Source organism: Rhinolophus hipposideros (genome assembly GCF_964194185.1).
Source record: "Rhinolophus hipposideros genome assembly, chromosome: 23".
Lineage (NCBI taxonomy): Eukaryota > Metazoa > Chordata > Mammalia > Chiroptera > Rhinolophidae > Rhinolophus > Rhinolophus hipposideros.
Window position 1 is genome coordinate 6,017,310 of NC_138069.1, and position 17,191 is coordinate 6,034,500.

Below are 17,191 nucleotides of genomic sequence, written 5' to 3' on the forward strand. Positions count from 1 at the left end.
ACTTACTCTGGTCTGTTCAAGGATCGACTCACTGTTTGTAGAGCAAATTCCATGCCCATCTCCCCAAGACCACAGAGATGAAAAACAATGTCTTGTTTTAGTTCCCGTTTCCTTAGCCCTATCCAGCAGAGTCACTTCCCATTTATTCTCCTGGTGTCGCGCTGAACCTCTCAACAGTCTCATCCTGTGGGTTTTGGGGTTTTGGTTTTTTTCTGCTTAAATTTTTCTGTCAATATATACTCAACTTCTAGAAATTTCTCTCAAAATTGTGAGCGCCGGCAATACATTTCTAGAAATTTCTCTCAAGATTGTGGGGTCTGAACACCATTTGTGTCTTCTTTTATTTAAATGAGAGTCATGGGTTTTGGGGGAGATAAGTACCTCCATTGGGTTCCATCAGGATTATTCTTCGGGTAATCAGATGAGCTTTTCTTTGTGGCTTAAAATTCCTGTCGATAGGCTCATGCCTTGTGATTATATAATTAGTCTTGAGAGCTGGAGCTGGAGCTTGAGATGTCTGTATTAGCCTTACTTTATACTTTTTCTTTTTGTGGTTTGTCTGATGAACAGTGAGAAAAACCAAGTGAAGTTATTTGTTTTAGAGTACTATTGGTATTTTTAATGACTATTTATGCATTATGCATAGCTGGTCTTTTTCAGTGTTCTTTTTTCAGAAAGGCATATAAGGAAGCCCTTAATCTTTTCTCTCAATCTATCTCTAATCTGTATAGGCCACACTTGTACAAACTGGAATGTAACATCCTTGAATGTTATCTTGTTCCAACTGAATTAGAACAATCAAACATATTAAGGAAAAATATCCATTGGGAGATCATATGGATTATAAGCTACTGATTATTAGGAGATCTTAATAAGATGATGATTCTTTGAAAATATGACATATTGACTGGCCTCGTCTATGAAACTACCCAGAGTAGTGGTCAAATGTTAAACAAACTGCCTGTACCAAAATTTTAAAAAATTTTGGTAAAACACATACAGCATGAAATTGACCATTTTAACCATTTTTAAGTGTACAGCTCAGTGGCATTAAGTGCATTCACATTGTTGTGCAGCCATCACCACCACCCATCGCCAGAACTTTTTCATCTTCCCCAACTGAAACTCTGGCCCCATTAAACGGTAACTCCCCATTCCCCCCCCGCCGGCCCTTGGTAACCCCTATTTTACTTTCTGTCTTTGAATTTGTCTATTCTAGATACCCCATGTGAGTGGACTCGTACAATGTTTATCCTGTTGTGTTTGGCTTATTCCATAATGCCCTCAAGGTTAGGGTTAGGGTTTCAATGTCATCAGGTTAGCATGCCTCACAATATTATGGCCAAATAATATGCCATTGTATGTATGCACCATATTTTGTTTATCCATCATCCTCTGATAGACTCTTGGGTTGCTTCCACCTTTGGACCGTTATGAATAAAGCTGCTCTGAGCGTGGGTGGTGGGATCTGTTGGCTCCCTGGTTCAGTGCTTTTGGATAGATACCTAGGAGTGGAATTGCTGGGCCACATGGAAATTCTGTGTTTAACTTTTGGAGGAGTCACCAAAGAAGTGACCTGACAGCTTTCCGTGGCACTGTAACTGTTGGCACAGGCTCCGTCAGTGTTGGCCCGTCTTCCTGCCAGGATATCACCAGATGAACCAGACTTGTGACCACGCCCATGCTCTGCTACGTCTCGCTCACTCAGGGCTGGCTGCACTCTCAGAAGCCACATGGCAAATGTGCCTGCACAATGATCCAGGACACCGGTCTGATGCTTGTTTGATAGCCCAGGAGGTCCCAGCCTACAGACAGTAAGGTCACGTCTTGGAAAGTCAGGAACATTGGCAAACATGGAGACCTCAAGAAAGATAACGCCCCTCTGGTTACGGGTGCTGCCTGTAAAGCCTGGAAGCGGCTAGTTGGATAGCCCTCGGTTCCTGAATTCAAAATGGAGAAACTGATCAGGACCATAAAAAATACTTCTGGCAGGATAGAAGTTGTAAAAAACATAACCCTTGGGGCTTTACCAAGCCCCAGCCTCAGTGCCCAAGGTCAAATTTTGTCAACTGCCCAAGGAGGCTCCAACTCTTAAAGAACAACTCTTGTCCCACCTCTGCAGAGGAAACACACACACCAAGATAATTTTAGAAATTCAAACCACGGAGTGTTCTCCCCACTCTGGAGGAACTCTTGGTCCCCTGTCCATCTATAGGTGACTGGATGAACAAATCGTGGTAAATTCATACAATGAAATAGTCACAATAAAAAGGAGCAAAGTGTCAAAAACGTTTACGTGAAAATGGCCTTACACAAGAGAGTTACACTGTGTGATTCCATTGGTAAGACGTCTTAAAGCAGGCAAGACTAACCTGTGGTGGAAAAATCCAAACAGTGGCATTGCCTCTGGAAGGTGCAGGCAGGGGATTGACTACCATGTTTCCCCGAAAATAAGACCTCGCCGGACAGTCAGCTCTAAGGCGTCTTTTGGAGCAAAAATTCATAAAAGACCCTGTCATATGTTATATTATATTATTTAAGACCGGGTCTTTTATTAATTTTTGCTCCCAAAGACGCCTTAGAGCTGACTGTCCGGCTAGGGCTTATTTTCGGGGAAGCAGGGTAAGAAGGAATCGCAAATTGATGGCAGTGGTTTGCATATCAATAGGGCTTTGGTTTACACAGGTGTCTGCATTTGTCAAAACTCACTGAGTACACAGTTGGATTTGTGCATTTAGTTGCATGTAAATTTTATCTTACAAAGAAAAAAAACTATCAACATACGTTGAGCCCTTGTTTTAAATGCCGAAGTATTTAGACGGAAGGAAAGTTTTGGCTAAAAGCTTATTTTGAAACACATTAAAAAATCAAGATGGTGAATATATGGACGGGTGTTTGATAAAGGAAGTACAGTAAGTCCTCATGTGATGTTGTCTATAGGCCATGTGACTTTAAGAGAAACGATGTACAATGCAGGAAACCAATTTCACCACAGGCTAATATAAACAAGGGTTCAGTCCCTACGCGTGTCATCAATGTTATAATGACACAGTGTGTCAAATGAAAGGATGTTCTTCGGGGACCCGCCATATAATCAAATGTTCATGGTAGACTCTCAGTAGTGCCTATATGGTTGTTTGGTATAACGGTTTTTTAACTTGTCTGGCATGCTTGATATTTTTCGTAATAAAATTTTTTGGGGGAAAAAAACTATTGAAGGGCTCTCTGGGTAGTAGATGGAGGAGCGCGGTTACAGCTTTTCGCTGACTACATTTAGCCCGTCTGGTAAACTTGTCCAGATTGAACATGCTTTGGCTGCTAAAGCTGGAGGAGCTCCTTCAGTGGGAATTAAAGCTTCTAATGGTGTGGTATTAGCAACTGAGAAGAAGCAGAAATCCATTCTGTATGATGAAGTGTACACAAAGTGGAACCAATTGCCAAACACATAGGCTTGGTGTATGGTAGCGGCATGGGCCCAGATTCCAGAGTGCTTGTGCACAGAGTTCGAAAACCGGCTCAGCAATACTATCTTGTTTACCGAGAACCCATTCCCACGGCTCAGCTGGTACAGAGAGTAGCTTCTGTGATGCAAGAATCTACCCAGTCAGGTGGGGTTCATCCATATGGAGTTTCTTTACTAATTTGTGGTTGGAATGAGGAACACCCATATTTATTTCAGTCAGATCCATCTGGAGCTTACTTTGCCTGGAAAGCCACAGCAGTGGGAAGGAATTATGTGAATGGGAAAGCTTTCCTTGAGAAAAGATACAAGGAAGATCTAGAATTTGAAGATGCCATCCATACAGCCATATTAACCCTGATGGAAAGCTTCCAAGGGCAAATGACGGAAGATAACATAGAAGTTGGAATCTGCAATGAAGCTGGATTTAGGAGGCTAACTCCACCTGAAGTTAAGCATTACTTGGCTGCCATTGCGTAATACCGAAGGGACTGGAAAATCCAGAATTTCAGATAATCTCTATACTTAAACATGTTTAAAGTATAATTTTGTTTTGTTTTGCAGACTTTTGGCATACTTATTTCTACATGGTTTAATGGACCGATGTTTTTAAAATTACACTTACAAATCATAATAAACTGTTAAAAAAAACTACTAAAACAATATGTGGAATGTATCAGGGTCACAGGGTACAAGATCAATGCACAATAGTCAATTGTATTTCTATAGTCTAGCATATCATTGGAAAATAAAAACGAACAAATAGTGCCACTTTTTAATGACATCCATCACATGATATGTTTAAGAATAAATCTAGTATAAAATATGTGCTGGATCTATATGCTAGAAACTTCAAAACACTAATGAAAGAAATAAAAGAAGAACTAAAATGGAGAGCTACATCATGTTCAGGAACTGGAAAATCAATATTGTTAAGGTGTCATTTCTTCCTGATTTGATCTACAGATTCAATGCAATCCCAGTCAATATCCCAGTCACGAGGCCGGTTTTTTGTTTGTTTGTTTGTTTTGTAGTAATTGAATGCTGATCCTAAAATTTGTATGGAAAGCTGAAGAAATTTTGAAGAAAGGGAACAAATTTGGGGGACTTACAGTCCCTGATTCTAAGACTTACTATGAAGCCACAGTATTCCAAAAATACGATGTCAGTGTACAGATAGACACACATAAGCATATATTAATGAAATGGAATAGAGACCAGGATTAGACCCACACATGTATGGTCGATGATTTTTGATAAAGGTGCCAAGATATTTCAAAGAGGGGAAGATTGTCTTTTTAACAAATGGTGCTGGAGCTACTGAATGCGGGGGAAAAAGTGGTCCTCTCCCCTTATTTCACGTAGAATGCAAAATTAACTAAAAAATAGATCATTGCCTTTCTTTCCATCTGACCACAGCCTTCAGGTAAGCCAAGATGGGCGCTTACAAGTACATCCAGGAGCTATGGAGGAAGAAGCAGTCCAATGTAATGCAGTTTCTTCTCAGGGTGCGCTGCTGGTAGTATTGCCAGCTTTCTGCACTCCACCGGGTGCCCCGCCCCACGCGGCCTGATAAAGCGCCCGGGCTAGGATACAAAGCCAAGGCAAGGTTATGTCATGTATTGGATTCGGGTCCACCTTGGTGGCCGCAAACGCCCAGTTCCTAAGGAGCAACCTGTGGCAAGCCTGTGCACCACTGTGTTAACCAGCTAAGTTTGCTCTAAGCCTTCAGTCTGTTGCCGGGGAGTGAGTTGGCCGCCACTGTGGAGCTCTGAGCATCCTGACTTCTTACTGGGTTGGTGAAGAGTCCATGTACAAATTCTTTGAGGTTATCCTCACTGATCCATTCCACAAAGCTATCAGACAGAATCCTGACACCCAGCAGCTCAGCAAACCAGTCCACAGCACAGGGAGATGCGAGGACTGATATCTGCAGGCTGCAAGAGCTGTGACCTTGGAAAGGACCACGAGTTCCCCCATACTATTGGTGATTCAGGGCCTGCAGCTTGGAGAAGCGCAATACTCTCCAGCTCCACTATTATTGCTAATATGAGTAATGTTTGTAAAATTCTTACCTAAGAAAAAATTTAGGACAGTCATATTTGCTTAAAAGGGTTCTTTAATTTGTCTGTTAAAACTAGTCTGGGGTGGCCATTTAGCTCAGTTGGTTAGAGCATGGTGCTGGTAGCACCAAGGTTGCCAGTTCGATCCCCTGCTTGGGCCACTGTGAGCTGCGTCCTCCTTAAAAACAAACAAACAAAAAAGAAACTAGTCTGCAGATTGTTTTCACGAATACACTGTAAAATTATGAAAGTTAAGTGCGATAATGTTTGAAGACTAAATGATGGTGTATTTTTTTTCTCATAAGATAAATACTTTTGTCTTTGCTTTATCTTATTTAGAGAGTTGATAGGTCAGTGTTTAAAATGCTGTTTGGTATAACAGGTGTAAAATAAATACTGTGAAAGGAGTGTAAAAAATGGATCATTGAGCTTAACATCAAAGTTAACGCTATAAAAATTCTAGAAAAAAATTTAAGAGAAAAATCTTTGTGACTTTGGGAAAGGCAATGACCTTAGGACACACAAAGTTATAAAAAAAAATTGACAAATTAGACATTGTCAAAATGCTCTTCCAAACACACCATTAAGAAAGCAAAAGGGGGCCCGCCCGGTTGCTCAGGCGGTTAGAGCTCCATGTTCCTAACTCCGAAGGCTGCCGGTTTGATTCCCATATGGGCCAGTGGGCTCTCAACCACAAGGTTGCCAGTTCAATTCCTAGAGTCCCACAAGGGATGGTGGACAGCGCCCCCTGCAACTAAGATTGAACACGGCACCTTGAGCTGAGCTGACTCAGCTCAAGTTGGTTGGATGGCTCAGTTGGTTGGAGCACGTCCTCTCAATCACAAGGTTGTGATTCCACTCCTGCAAGGGATGGTGGGCTGTGCCCCCTGCAACTAGAAACGGCAACTGGACCTGGAGCTGAGCCGCGTCCTCCACAACTAAGATTGAAAGGACAACTTGACTTGGAAGAAAGTCCTGGAAGTACACACTGTTCCCCAATAAAGTCCTGTTCCCCTTCCCCAATAAAATCTTTAGAAAAAAAAAAAAAGAAAGCAAAAGGACAAAGCACAGATTGGGAGATGATATTCACAATAGATATCTGACAAGGAACTTGATCTAGAACATAAAAAGAGCTCCTAAACCTCAATAATAACATGTAGTGGTGTTTTTTTTACATTAATGCAGAATCTATATGCATTGTTCTATTGCTAGCTTTTTTCAGTTAATAATAGATTGTGGGTGTGGTAGGCTGAATAATGATACCGCCAAAGCTGTCCCTGTCCTAACCCTCCCAAACTTGTGAATGTGTTTCTTTAGATGGCACAAAGGACATTGCAGGTGTGATTAAGGATCGTGAGATGGGAAGTATATCCTGGATTACCCAGGTGGACCCAGTCTAATCGCAGGGCCCTTCGAAGAAGGAGACAGAGGGTCAGAGTCAGACAGACAGATCTGACGTTCCTACACTGTTGGCTGAAAATGGAAGAAGGGGTCACAAGCCGGGGAGAGCAGGTGGTTTCCAGAAGCCGGAAAAGGCGAGGGAATGGATCTTCCCCTAGAGCTTCAGGAAGGAACCCAGCCCTGCTGACCCCTTGATGTTAGCCCCATGAGATTTCTGACCTCTGGAAGTATAAGATAATAAGTTTTGTTGTTTTAAGCCAAAGAAGACTCCACATAAAACTCAAGAAGACAGTCGATGCAATAATACAAGTGTGCAAAAGATTCAAACATACACTTCACAAAAGAAGACACACAGATGGCCAGTACAACATGAAAAATACTCAGCATCTGTCGCGTCCAGCGTGCAACACGGGAAGGGAGGGAACGAAAAGAGGCAGCTTCATGTTAAGTTTTAAAAAAGAAAGAAACAGAGACTTAATGCAGTTAAATCTCAGAAGGCCAGGGGGCCTCACAGTCATGAAAGACTGGAGCCCAGAATCAAGCGACTGGTGGCTTTTGATATTCACATAAGGCATTAGCATTATCTATTCCACATCTTAATAGAAAACCAATTCGAGTCAATCACCCTTGCCCGCAGACAGCTGGACCTTAAGTCTCAACTTCCCCAAGGGACAAACCTATATGCATATGATTAGATGGAGAGCACCTCATTGAATCACTTCTCTTGCAGGTTTTGGGAAAAAATGCAGCCACAGAGGCTGAGGCTCTCCTTAGCGTGAGGAAGGTGGGGGCTGTGCCCACCTCTGTGAACCCCGTGGGTTCTCCTGTTGGTCCCCACGACTGCGTCTGGCTAGAGTTGTTCCTTCCATGAGGAATCTTACTCGTCATTGACTGTCCAGTCATCTTTCTGGGACCAAACAGAGAGGCATAGGGTGCAAACGCAAAGGTTTAGCAAAGTCCCTGAGAGGATGGTCTTACAGACTCTCCTTTCTACGGGGGCAGGTAGGAGGAAACAGACGGGTTTCTACAAGCATCCCTTCTCTCCTAAGAAAAATAATCTTCTGGATTGTCTTTTCACTTTATGTATGGCATCCACTGAAGCACAAAAGTTTTAAACTTTTTAAAATAAACTTTTAACTTTACAGAACTTTTAAGATTTACAGAAAAATTGTGAAGATACTGCAGAAACTTCCCACGTACTGCACGGCCAGGCTCCCCATTAGTACCGTCTGTTATGGTACATTTGTTACCATGAATGAACCAGTATCGATACTTCACTCTGTTCCCTGCTTTTACCTAACGTTCTTCCTCCACTTACGTTTAGTCGGCATGTCATGTCTCGTTAGGCTCCTCTCGGCTGACAGTCTCTCACGCTTTCCTTGTTCTTGATGACCTTGATGACCTTTGAGGAGTACCTACCAAGTTGCAGAATGTCCTACTATTGGAATTTGTTGTGTCTTTTTCCTAATTAGATCGAAATTCTGTGTTGTTTTGGAGCAAGGCCACAGAGGTAAAGCATCATTTTCATCACGTCACCAACACGACTCGTCACTGCTGACGTGACCACCTGACTGAGGTGTGTCTGTCAGGTTTCTCCACAGTGAAGTTACTGTCCTCATTCCCTTTCTATACTGTCCCCTGGGGAAAAAATCACTATGTGCCAGATTCAGCCAGATAAAGATTAAAGGACTGGGGAGTTATGCCAACTCCTTGAGGGCATAATATCCATATAAATTATTGAAAATTCTGCATGGCATTTTGCCCATGGAGCTGGAGTTCAGAAAATGGGGAATGATTGGGTCCAAAAGGTACCTGAGGGACCTCTGTCCTGAGGTGCATTCTCCCCATTCCACTGGTTGCAGGCTCACCTATTAAAGCAAAGCTGAAAGTAGGTTTGGGCCCTTTTACCAGGTACATGGTTGTCCAGGCCCCTAGGGCCCTGGGGGTGGTGAGTCACGGGATGGCGAGATTTCTGAGGTGCATGGAGCCTGCAGAGGAAATATGAATCCCTTGTTCCAGTGAAGTCACACAGACAGGCCAGAATGAAGGCTTTCCCCAGGGAGGAGGGAGCCCACTGGAAACATGAAGGAAGAACAGGCAGTTAGAAAGAAGAATCAGTTGGAGATGCGGGACCTGAAACGTATGATTGTTGACGTAAAGAACTCAGTAGATGGATTGAATAACAAAATGGACTTAACAGATAAGGACGTTGATAGATCCGATCAACAAAGCAGCCAAGAGGCCTGGGGAGGAAATAGAGAGATGGACGTTTGTGAAGAGAAATGAAGAAATACGGAGAATATAAATGGAAATCAACAATAAAAAGATAGCTTAAAGACCCTTTGTAGCTGGAAACTAAAAACATACCACCAAATAATGTTTCAACTAGAGAGGCAGTCATAATGAGAGCTATACACTACAATAACCTGAAGTTTCAGCCAGATAAAGAGCGTCTAAAAATTGCAAGTCCATATAACTTGTGAGTGTAGATGAAAATCCCCAAGCAAAATATTAGATAACTTTTGTCTCTGTCTTATTTGGGATCCAGGTTTGGATATTGAAACAGATTCTCCTCCCCTCCCACAATGCTCGAAACAGGATGGGAATGGATCCCTCGCGTCAGTCCAGGGCTGGTCTGCTGGCTCCCCAGCACTAAGACCCAGGCTCCTTCTATCTTTGGGGTCACAGATCCCTAGGGTGTCCCCAAGTCCACTACCATCACACTCCAGCCAACAGAAATAGGTACAAGAGCAATAAGAATTTACACTTTCCCTTTAGAAAGATCTGATCTAGAAGTTGCACACCTTATTTCCACTCACAATTGGCCAAACTTCGTTACATGGCCGTATCTAGCTGTAAGGCAGGCTGGAAAATGTAGTTTTCCTTTGGTGCATCCATGCATCCAGCTAAAAATTCGGGGGGTCGTATTCTTACAGAAGCAAGAGAAAATAAATATAAAAAACTAACCAGTTATCTCAGACATATTATCAAAATCATGTAGTGTATTAATAATAATAATAATACATTCCGAACAGACATGTATCGATGTAGTTCACCAAGTTAGTGAACTAAAGGAGAAAATTTGCTTTTTCCTCTTTGGTTGCAGAAAAAAATTATTATTATTGTTTTTTTAAAGCAAACACAAAAAGGAAACAGAGGAGAATTTCCTTAACGTTACAAAAGCTATGCAATAAAAACCTAGAGCAAAAACCATGCGTTAACAAACCCAGAATCATTCATGTAGGCTGAAAATGAACAAGGATACCAGCTAAATCAACACAATTCAATGGGTAACAGGAGTTTGGGCCAACATAAGAAGAGAAAGAAATAAGTAGTAAAAAAGCATGGAAAGGGGAAGGACAAAACTGGCATTATTTGCAAATGATACGATCAACAATATAAAAAACATAAAATACAACCATAGAATTAATATGACTTAATCTGAGTTTCCAGATACAAGGTCAATTCCTAAAAATCAAAAGCATTTCTCCACACCAGCAATACTCAACTAGAAAAGACAATAATAACAACAAGAAACCAAAGTGTCTAACAAAATGCACAAAAATTTTGTAGCAAAAAAATATTTAAAGTTTTAAACTGATTTAAATGTTGTTGAGGTTGGAGAGTCCAATAAGTAATGCCCTTTTACACTGAGTTTGGAATAAATTGTGAGGTGGCCACAGAAACCGAACAGATGGAGCTCAAAGTACAATGGCAGCCCCAGAATTCTACATCAGAAAGAGGTAACACATCTGTTTGTTTGGGTTCACTGAGAAACAAATGCCATGACTGGCTTAGATAAGCAGGAGATTCCTTTGGTACTGGGAGCAGGAGAAGGTGGGGAGCGCCTTCAGACCACACCACAGGTCAGTCACCTGTGAGAGGAGACAAGGAAGGAGGGAGAATCGGGCGGGAAGGTCTCAGACTGCAGCATGGTTGCAAGGAAGATTCAGCCAAGAAGACGGGACCTTCTCAAGCCAAGTGGAAGGCTCCCATGTCTTGCCCACCCTGTGTTCAGTCTTTGGCTCCAGCAGGCGCAACCATCGTGACAGGTTGGCGGTTTGTCCAGAGGGCAAGCAGCCATGTTCCCAGCCACTACAGTCCACCCATTGCACCACACAGCTACACAGCTCAGGACGGAGCTCATCCATGGTTCCTGGTGGCCTCTTTTCTTGGCAGGAGGGTAACTTAGAGAAGGAAGGTTAGTGAAACAAACTACAGTCTTGTTGCTGCAGTTGGCTTCAGGGCCACGACTGGGTTTCATCCTTACCTTCCTCCACTATCCATTCTAAGTTGCCCTCGCCCTCAGCTATCACCTGGGCAGGTCTTGACGGCTTACCTGGTAGACTAGCCCAAACCTTTACTCCCGAGAGATCTGGACTTGATGATCACGTCTTTCCAGGCTGGGCTCTGCCTATGAACATTAATTGGACTACATCCTGAGGGGCTGAGGAGAGCCAGACCCAGGCGTTCCTTTTCCTTCTCCCGGTACATTAAACACTGAGCCAGTGATTTCCAGGGTCAGGCCCCTGATAGCCCATTGGGCGGGGGATGAATCATGACAATAATAGACAGAAAACAGCAGCAAAGTTTGTGAGCTGAACAATAACATTTGTGGAGTGCCGTGGTCCCTTGAGGAGGACACCCTCACACTGACCCCATGAACGGCCCGTGACACATGAGGTGGGAGCACCCTTGGAACAGGCCGAAATCCTGACTTAGCAAGGCTCAGAAGGAAAGGCGGAAGTGGTTCATCAAGTGGCCCGAACACTAGGCACTTTCTATAAATGCCTCAGTTGGCCCCAGTGCTGGTGAGCATTGCCCGGTCCGTGGATCAGAATTGTCTCACACCAGTAGGAGGGTGGTCACTCCTCATCCCCTTTGGAAGGACCTTTCCAAGAAACTGATGTGGCCCGTTACCTGTACACCCCAGACACTCTGTCCTGGACCTTGGGTGCTCCACCGAAGTGGAAAAAGATGCTGAGTGCCCTTCGGCGCTCAGTCTCAGACACAGCAACTCAGAGAGGACCCAGCTTTGCAAGACCCACAATTTAGGCTGGAGGTTCTCAGCAATACCCACTCCCTGCCAAAAAAGAAAGAAAAAAGAAAGAGAAAAGAAAAACAACAACAACAGTGCAGCAGCCATCAAGGGTCAGGCACACCGACACCCAGCGGGCTCTTCACAGGCACTGGATTCTGTTGGATCCAGTTAGTAAACGACAAGCAGCGGAAAGACACAGCGTCTCTGTCTGGTGTCTGATCACTGCACCGACTGTAAGGGGCCCGGGACGCGTTTTATCAGCTGTAGTAAGACAGACCCAGAAATGGGTGTCACAATGGAAGACTTTCATAGTCATAGTTCCTTACAAACAGGAAGCACACCTGCCATGCAGGGCCACGCAGGGAAGCATGGGGGCTGGTCAGGAGGTGAAGGGAGAAGGGAAAATGTGGCCACGAGCCTTTCTGTGGTTCCTGCAGGAAAGAATGGGCGAGGCAGGCTCAGAATTGACCAGTTTGAATAACTGCAGTGAACTCGGGTGTATGGCTGTCCTGAGTGGGTACCTGGTTGTGGGGTGATCAGAGCAGGGGAGAAGCCCAATAGAGAGGTGGTGGATTATGGGCTCTGGACTGGTTGTACGGAGTATAAAAGGTGTGCTCGCAGGTGAGTCGTTCACTGTCTCTAGATTGGATGAGAGGGTGGCTATGAGGAAGCCTGGGTTCCCAGGACCGTGGGTTCACCACCGTATGGGACCGCAGCTATGCCGCCGTCAGTTACTGGCAGCAAAAGTCAGTCATGGGATTTAGGAAGGAGAAATTCAACGCCCGAAAAGTTGGTCCACTGGATGCACAAGGAAATGCAAAAATCACCAAAACTAGCAAAATATAGCATCCCATGATGATTATGAATAATAGCAAAAGGGACTGTTGGCACAGACCCTGAGACTGGGCTGGTTCCAGCTGGTCTGAGCTCCAGCCATTATTCTCTGGGTCACTCCTGAAAGGAAAAGTAATGTGAAAACAACAAACAGGGAAGACGTTGGAATGAGTCACAAGAGGAGGAGGAAAATAAGGGATGGTCCCGGGACTCATCCCAGCAGTGTGGAAATCTTTAAATGATTATTAAGAAACAGAATGAACAAGGCAGACATTTATGGGGTCAAAGGGCATAATCCAGCATTCTTGGAAGTTTTGTGGACTGATGGGAGTCCCTGCTGTTCCCCAATAGTGCAGGGCCCTAAACAAGTTTGCCTTATTCTCCCTCCTGTGGAGGAATTTAAAAAGCTGGAAGGCAAAGATGGCTATGAGAAAGCAGACATCCAATCACCTGGCACAGCTGTCCTGCAAGATAATCATGCTAAGGACCAATCCCGGCTGGAGACCCACAGCCATGTGAACGTGGGTAAAATGGTCAGAGGATGCAGAAGAGACTTTCTGGGGCTCTTTGATATGGGGCCCCCATACACTGTGATTCCAAAGCCTGTTTGTGAATTCATGACAGGTGTTACAACTGGATTGGGAGGATATAGGAATGCAGCGAGTGGTTGATAGGATAAAGGTGAAAGTATGGATAGAAATTGGAAAGTTTGAACAGATTTTTATATGATGTGGTTGTGTCTTGGGGATGGATATTGTATGTGACTGGAGAAAGCTTCACTGTAAAAGAGAAGGCGTAGCACTCTCCCGCTAGTATTGACTGGACGTGTGAAATGGAGCCAGTAGCATTGCCCAAGCCCGGACAGGGTGTTAATTTGCTGTGGTACAGCCAGCCCCATTGTAGCCCAGACTGGAGCTTATGGCAGAAGCCTGTGAGTGTCACCTAGTGGCAACTGCTGGGATTTGGGACCAGAAAATTTCCATTCAAGAGACAATTACTAACTAGCTTGCTATTGGACTTTCATTGAGATTTCCCCTATGACTGAAGGACATAAAATAACTTTGAAACCTGAGATACCCACAATGCTTTGGATGATATTGGAGAAATGCTGTAATAGGATAGGCAATGCCCAGAAGTGTTCCATCACAAAATGGAAATGGTTTCTACAGGACTTTGCTGGGAGTGGGGAGGGAGGACAGTGAGAGGGACTCAGGAGCAGGGGGCCTCTTTTCCCCAAGGGCCAACTCTGGAACCACCTGAGGGCTGCGGGAACTCACGGCCCTATGAATAGCTTCCTGCCAACCCACAAGGAGCTGCTTGGTTTGTGCGTGGTGGTTCCACAGCGGCTGCACAGCTCTTGTTCAGAAGGCCGCCACCCCGATGGAAGAGTTCAATACAAATTGACTTGGTGGGCTGAATTACATGCTGTTTGTTCTGATGTCTGGGTTTTTAGCAACTCACAGGCAGTGGCCAACGGCCATATGGTCAGGCCGAAGGCAATGAAAACTGGCCTATGGATGAGATGTTCATATGGGGCACAGCCCTATGGGAATCACTATGGGAATTTGGGGGGTGCATGAAAGTCGGACATATTGATGCCCATAGGAAGAACCCCTTTAGGACTGGAAGGTGAATGGAGCTGGTGAGTGGACACTCTGGTGTGCTCACTTGAGGTGGCCACCTGGGCCCATGAGTGGACATGGTGGGGAGCTGTAGCAGTGCGAGATGGACTGAGTCTAGGCATAGTCCACTTGCACACTCTGAGGCACAAGATGCCAATAAGAACTGTTCTGTCAGCAAGAGAGACAGAGACTACATGCTGGTGGCTGCTGGCAGACTCCGGAAGAAGGCCTGTGCATAGCTGGCACGTCAGACTGACGCTGGGAGCCCTAAGGAGGGGGCTTGACAGGAACAGACTGACTCTGGACTGGCTGAGCTTACCCCACGGTGGCTGCCAGTGCATCCGGGTACAATAAAAGGACTGGGACAGAAACTACCAGAACAATTTGGACTGCCAGATCACAGTATCTTCAGTGCAAGAAACACATTTTAAAAAGTCTTCAGAGTAATGGTTTCATGAAGAATTGAAACAGGCGATTGAAACTCTTTTTTGGCCTCAGATGGGGAAATGAAGGCCTGAAAGGCTGGCTTACACACCTTCAGGAGTGTGTTCACACTCAACGTGCGGGGGCCAAGGGAGGGTCCCCACTAGATAGATTCCTTTGCTTTTGGGGGGAGGTTTGGGAGAGAGGGGATAGGAAGGATGCTGGTAAGACTGTACTTTTTTCTTTTTCCCCACATCACCTCAGCTTTTGTCCTACCTGATGCAGGGACCCCAGGACCAGGGGTGGTCCCTAAGTAAGAAACTGTAACTGTATCTTCAAACTTTATGTCAGAATTCCTAAGAGTCTGATGTGGTGCGTTGTGCTTTAACCCCACCTGGCAAAATGGGGGCTGACAGTGAATGTAGCTGGATAGCTTAGGGGGTGGGACGGCCCACCAGTCCTGCACCTGCGTAACCCCACCCACGGAAATGGCAGTGGGCCGAGGGGGGGGTGCAGTCTAGACCAGCGCAGTGGCCGAGCCTAACCCCCCTTCTAAAAGTGAAAAAGGTAGGGTATACATGGAGAGGAGGGGGAGTGGTAGCTGAGGGTTAAGGAATGAATGGAAGGTTCATGCCACAAGAGAAACCCAGCATGCCGTCAGTGACTCAAGAGAGGCCCAGCACAAGACGTTACTGTCTCTTAGCTCAGTGATACCAGATGCCTGAAAGGGTGAAGACATATGTTCCTGAGACCACTCCTGCTTTTGGAATCTAAAACAATTGATCGGCAGTCTGCAAACCTGAACGGCATCACTCTGGGAGACATTTCAGTCACGCAGTGTGATGACAGACGGGACTAATTGGCAGTGGCTGAGTGGGACTCTGGTAAGGTGCCAGAGCTTTTCAGGACACATCTACTGCCACACTGCACTAGGGTGTGACACTGGCCTGGTCAGAATGCTGGTCTTGAGAGTCAAATGTATTGCGAAACTGAGTTACAGCCTTGTCAGGAAAACAGATAGAAAATGACTGGCCTGAAGAACTGGATTTACCTACCCACCGGCTAATTTCTATGCTAAATAGTTCTGCACACATTTATCAGAAGATACAAGGGAGGCAATGAATAATTTAATTAGTACAAAAATATGAAAACGTATGTACTGGCTTTAGAGGATGAATTAGGTGTTTCTTTCAATCTACCCCTTCCCTGCACTGGCCCCTCCATATGTCCGGCAACATGACCCTTCTGCTGTTAAGAGTCTTGCCCAAAGGCAGGGATAGCCTGTGTCCTAAAGAATTTAACTTTGCCCTAGAAGAGGTCCAGGCTTTGCCCTCAGCTCCTGGGAGATAATCATTGTTTGCCGAGGTCCTTGAGCTAGCCAGAGAGTAACAATATAATTTAAGGTGGGGACTGGTCACACCAGAAAGACCAATAAGGTGATGGAGGGTGGGGCTTTGGGTGTCACGGCATCAGTCACCTGGAGACGGAGATCAACAATGTGGGTGATTAGTCAATCAATCATGCCTGTGTAATGTACTCCCTCAAAACGGAACACTGAGAGTCAGATTAGCCCCCCATGTGTGTTGTCACACCTTGATACTGGGAAAGTAACTTGTCTTGACTGCATGGGGAGAGGGAGTCAAAGGCCCTTATCTTATACTTCCCCTGACTCACGAGCTTCTTCCCTTGGCCAATCTTAACCTGTATCCTTTCCCTGTAATAAATATTTCCCTGTAATATTTCCCTGTGTAATACAGTGTATACCATGAGCACAATAGCTTTGGGTGGGTTCTTTGAGTCCTGGTAAATTATCATGCCCAACAGTGGTTTTGGGAATCTCTTGAACTTGCAGTTGGTGTCAGAAGTGACAGTAGTCCCCTGTGAACTGTGTTCTCTCTGACTGAATAATTGGCTAAATCCTCAACTCCAGAGGAATCCAAATGATAAGTCCCTTGCTCTAACCACCAGAGGACTTGCACACTTTAGAAAATAAACAAAACAATATATACTTGATATAGTTATACTCCATTATAGTTTCCCTCACCTTTTATATTCTAGAATCAACAACAAATTATGAGACATGAGAAGAAGCAAGAAAATGTGTTTTATTTTTTATTTATTTATTTTTTAGAAGGCCTCACATATTTATTACTGAACCAACCTACTAGTGCAGAAACATATTAAGAGAAAACTCATTTCCCCTATAATTTCCCAATAAAACACACCCAACTGTTCAGATAGTAGTGATCTTTTCAGTGCCATGGTTAAAATCCAAGCAACCCTGACACAGCATAAATACGTGGTGCCATCTCATGTGCGATTCCTTAGAGACCCAGCTTGGTTCTTC

The 17,191-nt window shown here is 44.5% G+C and overlaps 2 pseudogenes across 2 annotated transcripts; both read left to right on the plus strand.

Annotated features, from left to right (window-relative positions):
* The first annotated feature begins 3,236 nt into the window (after window positions 1-3,236).
* Window positions 3,237-3,940, plus strand: LOC308491375 (proteasome subunit alpha type-2-like; annotated as a pseudogene). The gene has a single exon. The product of its transcript is annotated as a proteasome subunit alpha type-2-like (transcript).
* Window positions 3,941-4,896: 956 nt separating this feature from the next.
* Window positions 4,897-5,508, plus strand: LOC308491978 (large ribosomal subunit protein eL15-like; annotated as a pseudogene). Its single transcript has one exon. The product of its transcript is annotated as a large ribosomal subunit protein eL15-like (transcript).
* Window positions 5,509-17,191: the final 11,683 nt, after the last annotated feature.